The sequence below is a fragment of the Macaca nemestrina genome, chromosome 16 (assembly GCF_043159975.1).
Source record: "Macaca nemestrina isolate mMacNem1 chromosome 16, mMacNem.hap1, whole genome shotgun sequence".
Lineage (NCBI taxonomy): Eukaryota > Metazoa > Chordata > Mammalia > Primates > Cercopithecidae > Macaca > Macaca nemestrina.
In genome coordinates, this window is record NC_092140.1 from 14,146,903 (window position 1) to 14,165,828 (window position 18,926).

Sequence of the window (18,926 nt, forward strand, 5' to 3'; positions counted from 1 at the left end):
CCTAGCAGATCTCAGTGAAATTCATCTGTGCATGCCCCATGACCCAGCCATCCCGGGGTGTAACGCTGAGAAACGTATAGCCAGGTCTGTAGGAGAATGTGTACAGGGATGTGCATCCTGGCCGTTTGTGGTAGCTGAGCTCTTAGAGTCAATCTTGTAAGGTGAAGTGGAGGAGAGGAGAAATAAACTGTCACTGGTGCTTCCTTGGGGAGGGCTAGGCAGCAGTTAGCAATGAACAAGAGGCATGTATGGCCACATGGCTAGATATTAAAAACATACTGTGGATGAGAAAAGACAGACACAGAATGAGACCCATAGCCCAACACTGTGTGGATGTAAACGTGAGTATGCTACATACACAAAACAATGCTAAGTCTTTTTCAGAATTCTGTACATGTCCAAGCGCATACACAGAACACACGCCAGGAGATGGGGTGGTAGAGTAGAAACGGGAGCGGGGTTTGGAGACTAAGAAACAATTAAAATAAAAGAAGAGAAGGGCCTTCCATATACAGAAGATGAGAGTGGAACGAACCAAACTCTGTGAATCTGAGGTCCAAACATTTGGCTGTGAACTAGAGGATCTTCAGAGAAAGCAGCTTCCAGCCTGGAATAGAACTGGGGTGAACAGACAGGGCTAGAGATGAAGAGTTGGGAGTTCTCCATAGAGTGTTGTCACTGGAACTCTGCCATGCGTGCACTTTCACAGGTCACGTATCTAGTTGGACTGGCTCTGCCACTGTGGAGTGTCCCATTTGAACCAGTTATTGATGTATGGCCTCCAAGCTCCAGATCCACCCTTTCTGGCTCTGCTGGTGACATAAGAGATGGACTCTGTAAACATGCCTCCCTTGCCACCGGCCACGATGTTATGTTTTGTCAGTAGCCAGCCCTTGAGGGACATTGCAGGTGGCAGAGGCTTTCTTCCTGGTCCCAGTGTTTTTCCTCTTGCTCCTGCAATACAGCAGCTGGTGGGGCCAGTGGCAGACCTGGAGATGTGAACCCTCCTGGAAGGTTCACTGTCACCCCAACAGGAGGCTTCCTGGAAAGTTTCCCCAGCACCCAGCAGGTGGTTTTCTCCTTGCCAGCCATGGTCTGCAGCACCTCGGCAAACTCTTATCCCAGCCAGTGGCCACGTCTTTCATCAGCAATGTGCTTCTCAGCCTTGGAGGGGAGCCTTCTTCCAAGCTTGTCTTCCTTGAATATTTTGCCTCGGCCCCAGAGGTAGTGTTTTTTCTCTACATCTGCTATTCCTATTATCTGTCTTGTTTGGTTTTCTAATTGAAGTCTCTTCCTGGTCCTGCTTCTACGAGTGGTGGTGACCAGGTGAAAAGGGAGAGGAACCAGCCGGCCCAGGGAGGGGTCACCTTCACCACATTCCACTCACATACAGAATGGAACACACAAGCACAGAGTCAATAGCTCTTGTGATTAGAAGTTGCTAGCATGGGGTGGGCAGGTGCGGTGGCTCACACCTGTAATCCCAGTACTTTGGGAGGCTGAGGCAGGTGGATTACCTGAGGTTGGGAGTTTGAAATAAGCCTGACCAACATGGAGAAACCCCATCTCTACTAAAAATACAAAATTAGTGGGGCATGGTGGCGCATGCCTGTAATCTCAACTACTCGGGAGGTTGAGGCAGGAGAATGACTTGAACCGGGAGGCAGAGGTTGCAGTGAGCCAAGATCATGCCATTGCGTTCCAGCCTGGGCAACAAGAGCGAAACTTTGTCTCGAAAAAAAAGAAAAAAATAAGGGTGTTGTTTAAAAAAATGTAGGTTAGGCTGGGCACAGTGACTCATGCCTGTAATCCCATAACTTTGGGAGGCTGAGGCTAGTGGATCATTTGTGGTCAGGAGTTCAAGACCAGCCTAGTCAACATGGTGAAACCGTGTCTCTACTAAAAATACAAAAAAATTAGTCGGGCGGGCAGTTGTGGTAGATGCCTGTGATCCCAGCTACTAGGGAGGCTGAGGCAGGAGAATCACTCGAGCCTGGGAGGCGGAGGTTATGGTGAGCCAAGATCGAGATCATGCCACTGCACTCTAGTCCGGATGACAGAGTGAGACCCTGTCTCAAAAAACAAACAAACAAAAATAAATAAATACAGGCTCCTCCCAAACTAGGGTGCATGAGGGGAACTTGGTTTGCTTCAATCCAAGAGGAATTAGAAGGTCAAAAGTGGCCTGGGAAAGCCAGAACCATCAGGGATGGAGGGAGGAGGAAGGCCTGGGGGTGAGGGCTGTTTGGTAACTGGGGTGAAGGGATTATCCTCCCCTTGCTGGGATCCCCCAAACCCCTCTGGTCTTGGAGGAAGGCGACAGACAACTCTCTGAAGACAGGTCAGGGGCTGCCAGATGCTCCAGGAAGGGGGCTGAAGGGGGTTCACAAAGGCGTGCCCTCCAGGAGATGACGGCAGTGCCTCCAAGCTTCTCTGCCAGGGTGCTATGGCCCTTGACCTCCTTGTGATTCATGTTTGATCTCCATCAGCTTCTCCTTGATGACATCCTTAGAGCTGGCATAGGTCACTTAGCTCTTAGAGGGTACAGACTCAGGGCCCTGGAAGATAAACTCCAGATCTTCCTTCTTGCTGTGCTTGATCTCATTGGTTGCATCATAGAGGATGGAGGAGCAGTCCTTGTCCGGCAGCATCTTGACTAAGGTGGCGTAGGGCCATCAACAGTCTGGCCTGCACCATCTACTAGGATCTCCTTGCCCCTTCCAGGGCGACATTCTTCTTGGCCTCATTATGTCAGAAGAGCACTACCTTCTTGCACTGCTTCAACTCCTCTGATGTCACCAAGTTGTGTGCCTTCACGTCATTGGACACCTTGATGTCACCATCAGAGACAGCCACACTGAAGGCCATGTTTCTGGAAGTGAAAGGGAGATGTCAAAGAGGGCCAGAGAAGATAAGAGCTGTTGCAGCTGCTGCTGGAATCCTCTATTTCGGGGTGTGTGTGTGTGTGTGTGTGTGTGTGTGTGTGTGTGTGCAAGACAAGGTCTTGCTCTGTCACCCAGGCTGGAGTGCAGTAGTGCAATCACAGCTCACTGCAGCCTTAACTTCCTGGGCTCAAGCGATCCTCCCACCTTACCCTCCTGAGTAGCTGGGACTACAGGCGTACACCACGATGACTGCCTAAATTTTTAATTTTTTATAGAGACAGCGTCTCCCTATGTTGCCCAGACTGGTCTCGAACTCCTGGGCTCAAGAGATCTGTCCATCCTGGCCTCCCAAATTGGTGGGATTACAGGCATGAGCCACCATGCCTGATCTATCGCTGTATTGGTTAGGGTTCTTTTTACTCCTTTTACTAGTTATGATGGTTAATTTTATGTGTCAACTTAACTGAGCCACAGGATGTCCAGATATTTGATCACATATTTTTCCAGTGTGTCTATGGGGGCGTTTCTGGAGGAGACGCAGCTTTGAATTGGTGGACTGAGTGAGGCAGACCACACTCCCCAATGGGCCTCACCCAATCCACTGGAGGCCTGGATAGAACAGAAAGGTTGACCCTGGCCCAGGTAAGTGGGAATTCTTCCTGCCTTTGGACTCAGACTGAAACATTGGCTCTTCCTGGGTCTCGAGACTGCCAGCCTTTGGACTGGTACTACACCGTCACCCTTCCTGGGCCACCAGATTGGGACTTGCCAGTCTCCATACTCTCGTTAGCCAATTCCTTATAATAAATCTCTCTTTATATCTACATACAACACTAGTATTGTAATATGTGTCTATATATTATATATCTATATATACAGATACTGCTTAATAGATACATAGATTATATATAATGGGTAGACATATCCTATTGGTTCTGTTTCTCTGAATAATCTGAATATGGTAGTTAATTCCCTTTTTACTAATTTAAGAACTCTTTACATTAAATGTTCCCTGTTCACATTACCGGTGTGCTTTCTGTCTCCTGACTGGGCCCTGGCGGCTACACCATCCTTACAGTAAAACAACAAACAACAACACAAAACAAACCTTTCCTGTCTTTCTTACCCTTCACAGCTGACCTTCACTCTCTCCTTTGCCTCATCTCCTCAATTCATTGCAATCTGACTCTCCCAATTGAAATACACATTTCACTGACAAATTCCTAATTGTCCAAAGAGGCAGCTGACAGGACTTCCCTCTCTTAATCACCTCCTTCTGAAAACATTATTCTCCCTGATTTCCCCATTGTGTTTCAGACCATTTCTTTTGAGGCCAATGTGGTTCATATACTGTAGGAAGAGTAAAAAGCTATTGGAGATTGGACAAAGCTGTTGAAGTTGGACAAAGCTATTGAAATCCCAGCTCTGCCCTTTACAAGTGATATGACCTTGATCTCTGTGAGCTTGGTCGGCCTTCTCATTGGCAAATTTGGGATAATAATAATAATACGTAGCTTGCAGTGTTGTTTTAAGAATAAATAGGCTGGGTGTGGTAGCTCATGCCTGTGATCCCAGCACTTTGGGAGGCCAAGCTGGAAGGATTGCTTGATACCAGGGGTTTGAGACCAGCCTGGACAACATAGCAAGACCCCATCTCTACAAAAAATAGAAAAACTTAGCTGGGTGTAGTGGCACAGCCTGTAGTTCCAGCTACTTGGGAACTGAGATGGGAGGATCACTTGAGCCCAGGAGGTCGAGGTTGCTGTGAGCATTCATTGCACCACTGCACTCCAGCTTGGGTGAGAGTGAGACCCTGTCTCAAACAGAAATAAACAAATAAACAAATAAATAAATAAATAAAGTAATTTATGTAAAGCACCAAGACATACAGCCTGGCACATAGTAGGTGCTCAATAAAGGTTAGTTGCTCTATTCTCCTAATGACCTTCATCTAATGAAGGAAGGTCATTCTCCTAATGACCTTCTTCCCATGGGTTAAGCTGGTGATACTAGGGGCTCCACTTTTCCAGTCTCTCTACTCACTTTCCCTGAGCAATGTTACTACACTTGAGGCATTGCGTACCACCACTTATTCGAAGCTGTATCTTCTTTCCAGACTTCTCTTCTTACCCAGATTGGGGGCTGATGTTCCCTGAGCCCCCATCACACCCAGAAACCTCTGTGAACCACACAACTGTCAGGAGCGTCTTGCCTGTGGCTTCAAGGGCCTTGGCCACAGCTGATTGGACCAGGGGCTGGTGCTGATCTTAGGCTGGTCACGGTGCAAAGGCCCCACCCAAACGCAAGAGCTCTGTACAGAAACGGGACGTAGAAAGACCCAATTCGAGCCTCCCTGTGTGCTCTTTGAATGTGAGATGGAGAGGAGGAAGTTGGTATTGGCAGCCGGAACGGAAAGAAAACAAGAAAATCCAGGACACAGCTTCCTCGTGGCAACCAAACCTAGGAGGAAGCAGCAACATTGAGGAGAAGCAGAAATAGTCACAGTAGAAGCCGAGACACGTGTGTGCCGGGGTTCCTAGAGCCAGTGGCAAAGGATGCCTGATACTGTGCGGGAGCTGCTGGGAGTCACTACTCGTCATGGAGGGCACCCTGAGGCCCCATGGAGCCAAGGTGTTGGGACAATTTCCTGTCTCTTACTTTTCATTGCTTCGTTTCCCTCTTTCACAGAAATATATATGTTTCTTTGCTCCTTGGAGCTTAACCAACAAATATTCAGAGCTGCAGACCCATCTAGACTCATCCACCGTAGTTACTATAGGATATCCTTTTCTAGAGCCTGCTGAATGAATGAATGGATGAATGAATGAATGCATGCAGACACACATACAAACAGGGGGATAAAGGAGGAATGAGCCCGGACGGGACATAATGAAAAAGCAGGGAAGAATGAAGACAGTGCAGAGCCATGGGCAGCCGTGATGGAAGCTTTGGCGCTCAAGCATCCGTGGGCTCCTCGTTTCTGTAGTGGGGAGTAAACACAGAAGCAAAACGACGCGAGTGGGCATCAGAATCCGCCCATGGCTTCTCAAAGCCCAGACTGCTGTCCCCACCTGCAGAGCTGATTCAGGTCTGGGGAGGCCCTGAGACTTCGAGTTTCTAACCAGTTCTCAGGTGACGCCTGGGGACCCACCAGGTCAGCAGAGTTCCAAGAAGCGAATGTCTACAAAAGCCAAAGAGCTCAGAGGTGCGGCAGGAAGTCAGGGACAGGTTGAGGGAACTTCTACGTTGTTGGTCCAGATAGCGATTTCCAGAGGACAGCATATTTTGCAGCTTCCTGCCCCCTGAAAAAATACAAAATAAGGATTCCTGTCTCATTGTGAAATTTTGCAGGTAGGGAGGGCGAGTTGTCTTCATTCAAGCTCTTGTCACACTGTCCCCAGCACCTGGCCCCGACCAGGAGAACGGTCTGCCTTGGTTAACGGGTCATTCAGTGTTGTCTCACGCAGAATCCCGCACTTTCAGCTAAAACCCACCTCAGGTCAAAGGCATTCAGTGCAATAAAGGCATTTGTGCTCCGAATCCAAATGTCAATAGAACAGAAACTAAAAATAATCAAAACCACTGAAAGGAGGTTAAGAGTCCTGTCCTGAAAACAGCTATTATTTGTCCATCCTCTAGGTTACAGTCAAATTAGGACTCAGGAAGCGAAGGCTCTAGAGCTCCCTCAGATGGATATTTTTATTTCAATTCTATCCCCACGTCAGAGTGTATTTCATTACTTACTAGACCTGGGACATTATTGGTTGCCTGCTGTATGAGTTTCCGAGGGCTGCTGTACAAAATACCAGCACTGTGTGGCTTAACCACAGATTGATTTGTTCCCAGTGCTGGGGTCAAGGTCCTGAGATCAAGGGCCATGCTCCCTGTGAAATCAGTAGGGAAAGATCCTTCTCTCTTCTTCCAGCCTCTCACGGTTTGCTGGCAATCCTTGGCCTGCTTTGGCATGCAGCTGCACGGCTCCGATCTCTGTCTAAGCTGTTGTACGGCATTCTCCTATTCTTACAGGGACACCAGTCGTCTTGAATTAGGAACCTGTTCCACTCCAGTACGACCTCACCTTAGCTAATTACAGCTGCAAAGACCCTATTTCCAAATGATGTCATGTTCAGAGGTACTGGGCGGTTAGGACTTCAACATATCTTTTTTGAAGGGGACACAATTAACATCGACCCTAGACCTTTACCATTTTCTCTAGTCAAATAAATCCCAGAGTTTTCCAAAAGCATATTAACTGATAGGCCTACAAATAAGAGTACCCAAGCAGAGACCGGGAAGACCCTGCCAATGTGGCAATGGCTCGTCCCAACAAGTTATTCCTTGTGCATAACAGTTCTTGGGCTAAGCCACAGAATGTGGCTCTTTTTATGTATTTACAAGATTACAAGATCTTGCTCTGTCACCCAGACTGGAGCGCAGTGATGCAATCATAGCTCACTGCAGCCTCTAACTCCTGGGCTCAAGCAATTCTCTTACCCCAGTTTCCAGAGTAGCTGAGACTACAGGTGCTCACCACCGTGTCCAGCTAATTATTTTATTTTTTGTAGAGACAGAGTCTTGCTATATCGCCCAGGCTGGTCTCAAACTCCCGGCCTCAAGTGATCCTCCCACCTTAGCCTCTCAAAGTGCTGGGATTATAGGCATGAGTGACTGTGTGCAGCCTCTATTATTTCTTATAACTGCATATAAATCTACAATTATCTGTTAAAAAAAGAAATGACTAGCTGGGGTTGGGGTGGTAGGGAGGAGAGCTGGGTTCTGGTCTCCTTTGGAGTGACGTGCTTTGATTATGTAACAATTGTGGAGTTCCGGGTCCTTCTGCGGCTGGCTCTTTCTCTGGGGAATGGGAAGGGGAGAAAGACAGGGCAGGGAGAAAGTGGAGAAGTTGCATTGACTCCCTAGCCCACCCTACGTTTCTATGTGAACTGAACAACAAGCTGGGCCATCCTTCCCTAGGAGAATAACTGGTCACCTGAGCCCAGGGGCAACACCTCAAAACCTTCCAGAAAGCCCAAGAAATTACAAAGTCATGCTGCCAGTGGGCCCACAGGTGAGCACCATGCTGCCAGCAGGATGTCCTCTCCTCAGCCACACAGAGACTTGGATCTGCCGCTTCTGAACGCGGGCTGCCACCTCAGGGAGATGTCTGTAGGTCTTGCTTCAGCCATGTTCCCCCAGGAGGCGTGGCCTGGTTCAGGCTCTCCTTGCGCCCCAGTCCCCTAGTAGGTTCTAAAAACTGCCTTTGCCAAGGGGCCTATCAAATTGTGTTTGGAGGCAGGAGGGTTTGTGCGCCAGCAGGACAGTTGCTATATTGCCCAGGCTGGTCTCAAACTGCCCATAGAGAGTTCTGGAATGTCCCCCATGGCATCCCATCCACTGGGAACCTTTGCCCTTTGGGGCTTCTGGGGCATTCACAGACAATGGTGCTGTTGGCTTCCTGCTCCACCCAGTGCAGACCGGAAAACAAGTCATAGGAACTGAGGGCTCTGCCCACTTCAATCAAGAGGCCACCTGGCTTTTCCAGCTGGGCACGGTGGCTCACACCTGTAATCCCAGCACTTTGGGAGGCCGAGGCAGGCGGATCACCTGAGGTCAGGAGTTCAAGAACAGCCTGGCCAAGATGATGAAGCCCAGTCTCTACTAAAAATACAAAAAAAATTAGCTGGGCGTTGTGACGGGTGCCTGTAACCCCAGCTACTCAGGCAGCTGAGGCAGGAGAATCGCTTGAACCCAGGAGGCTGCGGTTGCCGTGAGCGGAGATCACGCCACTCCACTCCAGCCTGGGCTGTTAAAACAGAGCGAGACACTGGGAGAAAAAAAAAAAAAAGAGGCCATTTGGCTTTTTCCTAGCGCAAGAGGCACAATGGCAGGGAGGCAGGGAGATGGCTTCAGAAAGGAGACCTCCCGGGGCCTCCCCATACTTCGTCGTAGGTCACCCTTCAACTGCCGCATCCTCTCCTGTGTTTGGTGTTTTCAAATGTTCAGCAGCAAACCCGTGGAGCTGGGCTTCTCAACCAGCAGCTCCCAGTCTATGAGGTCAACCTCCAAACTGGTTTCTACAGTAAAACCATCCTTTCCTCTGGTTGGAAGGGATTTAGGCTCCCCCTCAACCCCCAATCAGCAACTTGCACCCTCAAAATGAACTACTCCTGCTGAGCTGCCTGAGAGCAAGATTAGGGGGAGATACCCTCCCCTCTGCCAGTGAGTCACACCCTCTGACAATTTCTGTCCTGCCCATATGGTCCCATTATGACTGGGGAAAATAAAGAAAAATATGTTACTCTTTATAATGTATAGAAAATCTAAATATTATAGCAAATCTGGTAAAATCAACGTAAATATTGCCAATGCCAAAGCATTATGTCTGTGTGACTAGAACATGATGAGGGTCTCAGGTAGTCCAGGCTTATTGTAAGTGACATCTCTACCCAATTCCCTTTCCACCGCTTGTTGCTTGCCCACAGAATTTCACATATAATTATTGACATGTCACTATAGCAACCTAAAGATGAAATATCTGAATGTAACGTAAGAAAGGATAAAAGCAGATTGCACAGATTCTTCAGAGCTTTGAAAATAGGCTGCATCTCCTTCCGTTTCTATGTGAGGTAATAACCTGGACCATGCTTGCCCAGGAAAACAGGGCGAGGCAACCCCTGGGCGCTGCGGTGCTGGGTTGGCCTCTCCCCAGAGCAGCCTCCACCAATGCCGCCCTTGAGCCAGCATGAGGAGGCGCCTTTGCCTCCCGGGGCCATCCTGGGGACACAGGAGGATGTTGTAGGGGCATTGCTGGAACCTGGAGCCTGCATGGGATGCCCATGCCCATGCCTGAGGCACGGATGCGCCCGGCCCCGCCCCACCTGAGCACAGGTTGGGGAGATTCCTAACCCTATCCCTAACCCGAACCCAATGAAAGGGCGTTGCCTTCAAACCAGCCCAGACTGGCTGCCCCAGAGCCAGCAAGGGAGCCATCGCCCTGCTTCCTGGTGAGTGGAGGACAGAGCCCCCTCCAGGCAGCTACCTCGAGGGTGCGGAGAAGGACCTGTCCTCCCCACCTGTCCACACTCATTCTCTGATTTTTTTGTTTTTAATATAAAAAGAAGCTTCTCGTTCCACTGTTACTCATATGGTTTAAAAAACTGCCCTGATTATGATAGAGTTTGAAAAGAAAAAGAAATTCACGCTGGGGTGGAACTAAACCTCAGGGTGACTTCTCCCGAAATGCAGTTTTTCAGATGAGACCGGGGGCTGGGGGAGGAAGCTCCGGGACAGCGTCCCTCTTGGGAGAAAACCGGAAGGCCCGTGTCCATACAGGCACCTGTACATCACAGTCAGACACCGGGTTGCCTTTTTTTTTTTTTTCAGACAGAGTTTCGCTCTTGTTGCCCAGGCTGGAGTGCAGTGGCGTGGTCTCAGCTCACTGCAACCTCCGCCTCCCGGGTTCAAGCAATTCTCCTGCCTCAGCCTCCCGAGTAGCTGGGATTACAGGCATGCACAACCACGCCTCACTAATTTTGTATTTTTAGTAGAGACGGGGTTTCTCCCTGTTGGTCAGGCTGGTGTCAAACTCCTGACCTCAGGCAATCCGCCCGGCTCAGCCTCCCAAAGTGCTGGGATTACAGGCGTGAGCCACCGCGTCCGGCCCTGGTTTTTTTTACATTGCTTTTCAGAGATCATTAATAAGGCGCCACATTTCTGGGCAGCAACGGGCGAAATTAGATGATGCATTGATTAGTTGGGTTCTGACAATGCGTTTATTGGAGACGCTGTCATGATGTACTAACTGGGTGGCTGAGATATGGAGCAATGGTTTCCTCTTCACATTTCTGTAGACACTCATTTCTTTCCCCCAACAGGTCCTAAGAGGTGGCTTACGCTGCTGTACATATTTATTCAGTATCACAGAGGCATCATGTAGTAACACTGTCAGCAATGCTTTGTATTAATGTGCTGAACATCCTTTACATGGGAAGAACACAATATCCACAGCTGCCTCTAAAAAACCCACACACCAGCTGGGCATGGTGGCTCACACCTGTAATCCCAGCACTTTGGGAGGCCGAGGCAGGAGGATCACCTGAGGCCAGGATTTCAAAACCAGCCTGGGCAACATAGTGAGACTCAGTCTTTATAAAAACTTAAAAAAAAAAAAAAAAAAGCCAGGTGTGGTGGTACAGGCCTGTAGTCCCAGCTACTTGGGAGGCTGAGGTGGGCAGATTGCTTGAGTCCAGGAGTTCAAGACTAGCCTGGACAACACAGGGAGATCCCATCTCTACAAAAAATTTTAAAAATTAGCCAGGTGTGGTGGTGCAGGCCCATAGTCCCAGCTACTCAGGAGGCTGAGGCAGGAGGATCACTTGTTCCTGGGAGGTTGAAGCTGGCGTGAGCTGTGATGGTACCACTGCACTCCAGCCTGGGTGACAGAGTGAGACAGTGTCTCAAAAAACAACAAAAAACAAGCCCACACACTAGTTTTGAAACTAAATATCATTAATACTGTCATTAAATAGGAATCCAAATAAGAGGGTTTCAAGGACCTAAGTTAAAAATGAAGGTTCGGCTGGGCACAGTGGCTCATGCCTGTAATCCCAGCACTTGGTGGGAGGCCGAGCCAGGCGGATCACCTGAGGCCGGCAGTTTGAGACCAGCCTGACCAACATGGAGAAACCATATCTCTACTAAAAATACAAAATTAGCCAGGCGTGGTGGCGCATGCCTGTAATCCCAGCTACCTGGGAGGCTGAGGCAGGAGAATTGCTTGAACCCGGGAGGCAGAGGTTGTGGTGAGCTGAGATCACGCCACTGCACTCCAGCCTAGGCAACAAGAGTGAAACTCCGTCTCAAAAAAAAAAAAAAAAAAAAAAAGAAGGTTCAATTTCTGGAAAGATACCTAGGAGACGGTTAACAGTAGCTGTCTTCAGGGGAGAGTCCTCGGTGATTGGGACATGACTAGAGTCTTAGTTTTTTCTTTATTCTTTTGCGCATTTTGAATTTTACCTATTCCAAAGGAAAAATTGAATTAAAATAAATATAAATAAAATATTCAGAATCTAAGCTGAAGCCTTAGCCACTGAATATCCCCATTAAAATGCTTTTCCTTAAATCTTCAAAAGAAAGGAAAGCAAGCTTTGATTTTTGAAAGAACCCCTCACCCCACATTTCAATAGCTATGTATAATTCCTTTAAGGAGCCCAGGCAGCGTGTGTGGGAGTTGAAAATGCTTTTTATCATTCCCCCTTAAGTTTGACAGAAGTGTGGCAAGGAGGGCCATCTGTTTTGCTTGAGTGAGAAGTGACCCAGCATTCTGATTTCAATTAGCCTCTTTGTAGCTTTCTGTTTGGGCTGGTTCCATGGGTAACGGTTCAGCTAAGTGTGGAGAGGAGCGGGCCAAGTTCTGCCGGTGCTGATGTGTTTTAACAACTGTCAGTGAACGTAGAACAAGCGTACGAGGCGGTGTTGTGGACACACAGTAAAACACACAATTTTACGGAATCAAGATAGCACGTCCTAGAGTCTGAGAACTAAACAAAATATTGAAATGGTGTCTTTAAATCATCCTATGAAACGACGGTTGAGAGATTTAAAATCAGTATCACTTCTCATCTAAAGTCCTAGTTTCAGTCAATGAATATGTGCCTCCTATGTGCAAAGTACTGTTATGCCCTGGGTGTGAACCAGAGACGAACAGAAGGGGCCCTTCCTGCCTTTGAGAAGTTTGTGATGTATTTTGGAGGACGGGCCAGCAGAGGTAGACAATAATATGCATGATATCTGAGATAGGAGGAGAGCTGGCAAACGTCGGCGTTCTAAAGTATTAGGAGTGCAGTATAGGAAACATTCCTCTGGCCCAGGGCTCTATATTGAGATGCTCAGGGGTCCTAGAGCCAGAGTGAAACACACCCTCAGCTGACACTACAGCCTGTGTCCCTTCATGCCACCTCCACTTGCACTTTACACACACTCTCACACGCACACACGAGTGCGCATTCGTGCACACACACCACAGATATGTTGGGCAGGAGGTTGACGAAGGCGGTGGATGGCTCTGGAATGATGAAAGCTAACCCAAACACGCATCTCTACATCTAGTTGTCACTGTCTGCCAGCATGTTTGCCAAAGTAGGAAGGGATTTTTGCCGGAGCTAGTTTGTGCAATTCCAGCAACAACCAATTCACATTTCCCCAGTGTGAAGTGAACCCATTGCACCCAGGTGTTCCCAGTCCTTCTCACCTGGGTTACTGATGTCCGGAAAGAAGATTGTGCCACTTCAATTCTGTGGTGTCATCAGTGTGTCAGCACGTCTCCTCTCCTCAAGGGGGTGGCAAAGTTCTTCCAAGTCACATCATCCAGAGCAGAGTAGTGGCAAGTCTGGAAGGTGGCTCTGGGTCCTGGCGGTGGTGGCCACCGGAGAGGGGCCCTGTAGTGTGGCTGTGGCCCCGCGGCGGTGTCTTGGGATTAGTTCTAAGTCCCCAGCTCCTTTCCCTTGGCACTGCTGAAGCAGGAAGCCGGCGGCAGTGCCTTGCAGTGTGGCTCATGCCAGCATCAGTACCTCAGCTTAGAGCCGGCTATGAGCCATTCCCTGTCAACAGAGTCACTGCCTCAGCTCACCACTGTCTATGAAATGGTCCTAGTCAACTGTGGCACAACTTGTCTGACTTTAGCCTGAGCCAGAGGAGCCTTGTTCTCTCTGACCTAGACAGCCTATGATTTTCTTAGATAATAATGCTAACCCCAAAACGTTTAGCATACTTTTTAAACCTGATTTAAATTCGAATGTATACAATGTCATTAATTGTAAGTTATCAGTAAAAACCTTTAAAAAAGTGGACTCTAATCCTTAAATATATCATTTCCAACTTATATCTCATATTTAACTCTTTTCGGAGAAATTAATGACCTGTGACCTATTATAGTGCTATTTATTTATCATGGTCAACACCATTCACGAGGCCTAGAATGCTTTGGGCTAAAAATATCTGAAGGAAATAACAGGACTTTTTAGAGCCATGCTTTCTTCTTCACAAAATAAAGGAATTAATTATATTTTTTTAATTTATTTTTTGAGATGGAGTTTCGCTCTGTCGCCCAGGCTGGAGTGCACTGGCGCAATCCTGGCTCATTGCAACCTCTGCCTCCTGGGTTCAAGCGATTCTCTTTCCTCAGCCTTCCGAGTAGCTGGGATTACAGGCGCCCACCATCACGCCCAGCTAGTTTTTGTATTTTTAATAGAGACAGGGTTTCACCATGTTGGCCAGGCTGGTCTTGAATTCCTGACCTCAGGTGATCCACTTGCCTCAACCTCCCAAAGTGCTGGAATTACAGGCGTGAGCCACTGTGCCTGGCCAAATAATTCATTATTAATGATAATGTCAAATAATCATTAGGTCAAAAAATAAAAGGGAAAAAAATCAAATTGGAACATGTGGATATAAAGTTCAAGAGAGTGAGGTGAAGAAATCCAGTGGAGGCCAGGCACAGTGGCTCACACCTGTAATCCCAGCACTTTGGGAGGCCGAGGCGGGCGGATCATGAGGTCAGGAGATCGGGACCATACTGGCTAACACCGTGAAACCTCGTCTCTTCTAAAAATACAAAAAATTAGCCAGGCGTGGTGGTGGGCGCCTGTAGTCCCAGCTACTCGGGAGGCTGAGGCAGCAGAATGGCGTGAATCAGGAGGCGGAGCTTGCGGTGAGCCGAGATGGCACCACTGCACTCCAGCCTGGGTGACAGAGCGAGAGTCTGTCTCAAAAAAAAAAAAAAAAAAGAAAAGAAAAGAAAAAGAAATCCAGTGGAATTCCAAAAGCTAGAGAATGTGCAGAAACAGTGATTTTTAGTGTTTAGACTTCAAATTACATAGTAAAGGAGAGAACAAATCAATCATAGAAAACAGGTTTAGTTCCATCGAACTATCTGAGAAAGAAAAGCATGATTTTCTACATATAGAACTGTAGGCAGAGAAATTATGGCTACCTTCTACTTGGGCTATAGGATACAAAATACAAATACGAAAACTTTTTTTTTTTTTTTTTTTGAGATGGAGTCTTAGAGTCTCGTATTGTTGCTCAGGCTGGAGTGCACTGGCGCAATCTCAGCTCACTGCAACCTCTGCCTCCCAGGTTCAAGCAATTCTCTTGCCTCAGCCTCCTAAGTAGCTGGGACTATAGGCATGCACCACCATGCCCGGCTAATTTTTGTATTTTTTAATAGAGATGGGGTTTCACCATACTGGCCAGGCTGGTCTCGAACTCCTGACCTTGTGATCCACCCACCTCAGCCTCCCAAAGTTCTGGGATTACAGGCATGAGCCACTTTGCCCAGCCAGAGAAAACATTTTCTTAATGACATACATTTATATATTAATGAAGTCCCAGAATGTCCTGCTATTCATAGGGAGAGACCTTTATTTCTGAGGGTTTTAAAAACCTTTCCAAACAGCTGAGATTTATTTTTTATTTATTTTTATTTTTTTGAGGCAGGGTCTCACTCTGTCGCCCAGGTTGGAGTGCAGTGGTGCAATCAGGGCTCACTGCAGCCTTCACTTCCTGGGCTCGAGTGATCCTCCTGTGTCAGACTCCTGTGTACTGGGACCACAGGCACATGCAATCATGCCGATTTTTTTTTTTTTTTTTTTGTAGCAGTGGGGTCTCACTTTGTTGCCCAGGCCAATCTCAAACTCTTGGGCTCAAGCAATCCTCCTACCTCAGCCTCCCAAAGTGCTAGGATTACAGACATGAGCCATTGCATCCACCCCCTCAAGCCCGCTTTTTTTTTTTCCTGAGCAGTTTTGGTCATATCAAAAGCAAGACTTCTCAAATAAAACAATTATCTGATTATAGAACATAAACGTAGCCCAGGAAAAAACCCTTTATCCTCCGTTGGGTATAATTCTGCAGTTGCTTGCAGAGGCCTCATTATGGCGCCAATACCCTTGTTGCCTTTTTACTCTCCAGGCTTTGTCTGTCAGGTGTGGGGGCCCTGGTCAGAGGAGTGCCACCCCAGACGCTAGACACTGAGTTCCTTCTGGCGGGGGTTACCGACATTAACAGTGATCTTAGAGTGAATTCCCTGTGGCGCTTGGGTTAGTGGATGGTTTTGACTTTACTGCCGAAAGGATTCTGGTAAAGAAAAAAAGAATCCTGTTGTTCTCAGTTAATACAGCATCTTTAGAAGGAAGTGCATTATTATGGGCCAAATTGTGTCCTAAAATTCATATTTGAAGCCCTAACTCCCAGTACTTCCAAATGTGACTGTGTTTGAAGATAGGGCCTGTAAAGAGGTGGCTCAGGTTAAATGGGGTCATATGTATTACAGGTGGGCTCTATCAGTCTGACTGGTGTCCTCACAGGAGGAAATTTGGACACACAGAGACACCAGGGATGTGCATGCATGGAGAAAAGACCATGTGAAGACACAGGGACAGGGAGAAGTGGCTGTCTGCAAGCCTCAGGAGAAACCAGACCTGCAGACACTTTGCGCTTGGACTTCCAGCATCCAGAACGTAAGAAAATACATTTCTGTTGTCTAATGCACCCAGTCTGTGGTACTTTATTATGGCAGCCCTTGCAAATTAATACATGTATTAAAACAAACTAAGCCAGGAGTGGTGGCCTGTAGTCCCATCTACTTGAAAGGTTGAGGCAGGACTGCTTTGAGTCTGGGAGGCCGAGGTTACAGTGAGCTGTGATTGCACCACTGCACGCCAGCCTGGGCAAGAGTGAGACCCTGTTTCTAAACATAGACACACACACCCCTAAAACAGATCTATATTAAAATGCTTTGTCTTGATATTTTTACCAGGTCTGAAACAAGGCGTTTGACAACATGAGACTCATGTGGTCCAGAACTTTGAAGCAGCTACATTTGAAAGACTCTTAGGTTTTCTTCACTTGTCACCAAAATCTGTTACAAATTCCAATGTGCAATTGAATTTGTGTATTAAAACAAATTTATATGACCAATGTCTGAAATAGTTTGCTTAAGGAAGCCCTTAACCGCTTCTATGTGTTTTAAGAAGTTTTAAGATTATAATTTTTACGCTTTCGTCACACCTTTAGGAGGGCTTTTTCTTTTTCTTTTTTTTTGAGATGTAGTTTTGCTCTTGTCACCCAGGCTGGAGTGCAATGGCCTGATCTTGGCTCACTGCAACCTCTGCTTTCTGGGTTCAAGTCATTCTCCTGCCTTAGCCTCCAGAGTAGCCGGGATTACAGGCGCCCGCCACCATGGCCAGCTAGTTTTTGTATTTTTTAGTAGAGACAGGGTTTCACCATATTGCCCAGGTTGGTCTCGAACTGCTGACCTCAGGTGATCCGCCCGATTCGGCCTCCCAAAGTGCTGGGATTACAGGTGTGAGCCACCGAGCCCGGCCAAGTAGGGCTTTTTGTAATTTCCTGGATAGACATGAGCAAGTGGTTTGACATGGATGGCTTGGGTCACGGAGGGAGGTGGACAGCACAGGGGTGTGGTTTGTGGCAGCTCTAGGTTTCCCTGCAGAGGAACATGCATAGAGCAGGGAACCAGCAAGCATCACTGCAGTGGTCCAGGAGGATGTCACCGCAGGCGCCAGGGGTGGAGGGGGTGGGCAGGAAGTCACGGATCTGAGGACTTCGAGGATACTCGGTGACTGACTGAAAGGGGCACCCAGGGGACCTGTGAAGCTCCGCTCAGGGGATGAAGCAGCTAACGGCCCCTCCGGGCCTCTGGGGGAGCGGCAGCTGGGGACGGAGGGCAGGTGCACTCACTTTTGTACACCACGAGCTTAGTGTTCGCGAGGACCTCGCAGGCTGTGCAGCAAGCAGGTGCTGTGACTGGAGATGGAGGCGATGACTAAACACGAGAGTGAAACTGGACAGAGAACACCAAGTAAGAAGTAGGTCAAAGGGGGAAAGATGGAATAGGGCCGCAGCAACTCCCGCTGGGGGCAGAAGTGGAGCCCCCAAAGGAGACTGTGACAGAGGAGGAATTGCAGGGAAGAGAAGTGGGTAAGCAGCATCTCCCGTTTTAATGCACTTCTCCAGAACACGTGCAGGGCAAGGACATATTTGTGACAATCTCCTTGGGATTCTATGCGGAAGGTTCAGACCCAGACTATGAGGAACATGGCTTTCAGCACAAGGTTTCCAAGGAGCTGGTAAAATTAGGGCTGGACCAGTTGATGGGGGCGCTGGAGAGCTCGGCAACAAGGTTCCCAGCAGAATCCTCGGAAAGCAAGAAGCCGATGGCAAAGCCAGGTGGGAGAGGCAAGAAGAGGGAGAAATGCGTCACACGAGTTGTTTTCATTAAAAACAAACAAACAAAACAAACAAAAATCTCGCAGAAAGTTGGACGTGTTTTAAAATGGAAAGCATGGAGGGAAGGTTTGAACACAGAAGGGAAAGTAGAGGAAAGACTCTCGAATAGACAGGAAGAAAGCGGGGTGAGGCTGTAACTAAGCTCGAGGTGAAAGCACAGTTGGAGAAACTGTGGGAGACACCAGGGAGTTGGGGTGCTGCCTGAAAGCCTGGGGGGCCTTCTTGATGTGGCGGGCAAGGAGGCAGTTGCAGACAGAATGCCGCCCTTAGCTAGCGAGCAGGACGGCCCTGCAGCACGGCTGGGTCTCTAGAAATGACCTGGGCAGACAGAAGGCATGGGAATGGCAGAAGGCCATTTCTCCAGCAGGAAAACACTGCAGTAACCTAGTTTCCCGGTCTTGGCTACACGTCCCCCTCCTTCGCAGCTGCCTGTGGCTATCATCGCTCATGGAGAAGACGTCTCCCCGGGATTCGTGGTCACTGGGGTCTCACAACATGCGCAACACAACTGTTTCTGTCCTGGGATATACTCAAACTAAGGAGACGGACCGCTGCTTCTAACCGCCTGCCATGCCGAGGGATGCTTTCCTGGAGAACTTTCTGGGAAAGCCACAGCAGCGCACCCCTCAGGACAGCGGGATCCAAGCCCTGGAGAGGCGTCTTTTCTCCACCGCCCTCCTCACTTGGCTCGCCTTCCTTGTCACTGTCTCTTTCCTCCGCTTTCCTGCCTCCTAA

At 48.3% G+C, this 18,926-nt stretch overlaps 1 long non-coding RNA gene across 1 annotated transcript; it reads left to right on the forward strand.

Annotated features, from left to right (window-relative positions):
- The first annotated feature begins 7,725 nt into the window (after window positions 1-7,725).
- Window positions 7,726-16,858, forward strand: LOC105477858 (uncharacterized). Its single transcript, XR_984959.3, has 3 exons — window positions 7,726-7,953; window positions 16,216-16,402; window positions 16,702-16,858. It is a non-coding gene; the product is annotated as an uncharacterized lncRNA (long non-coding RNA).
- The last annotated feature ends 2,068 nt before the right edge of the window (window positions 16,859-18,926 follow it).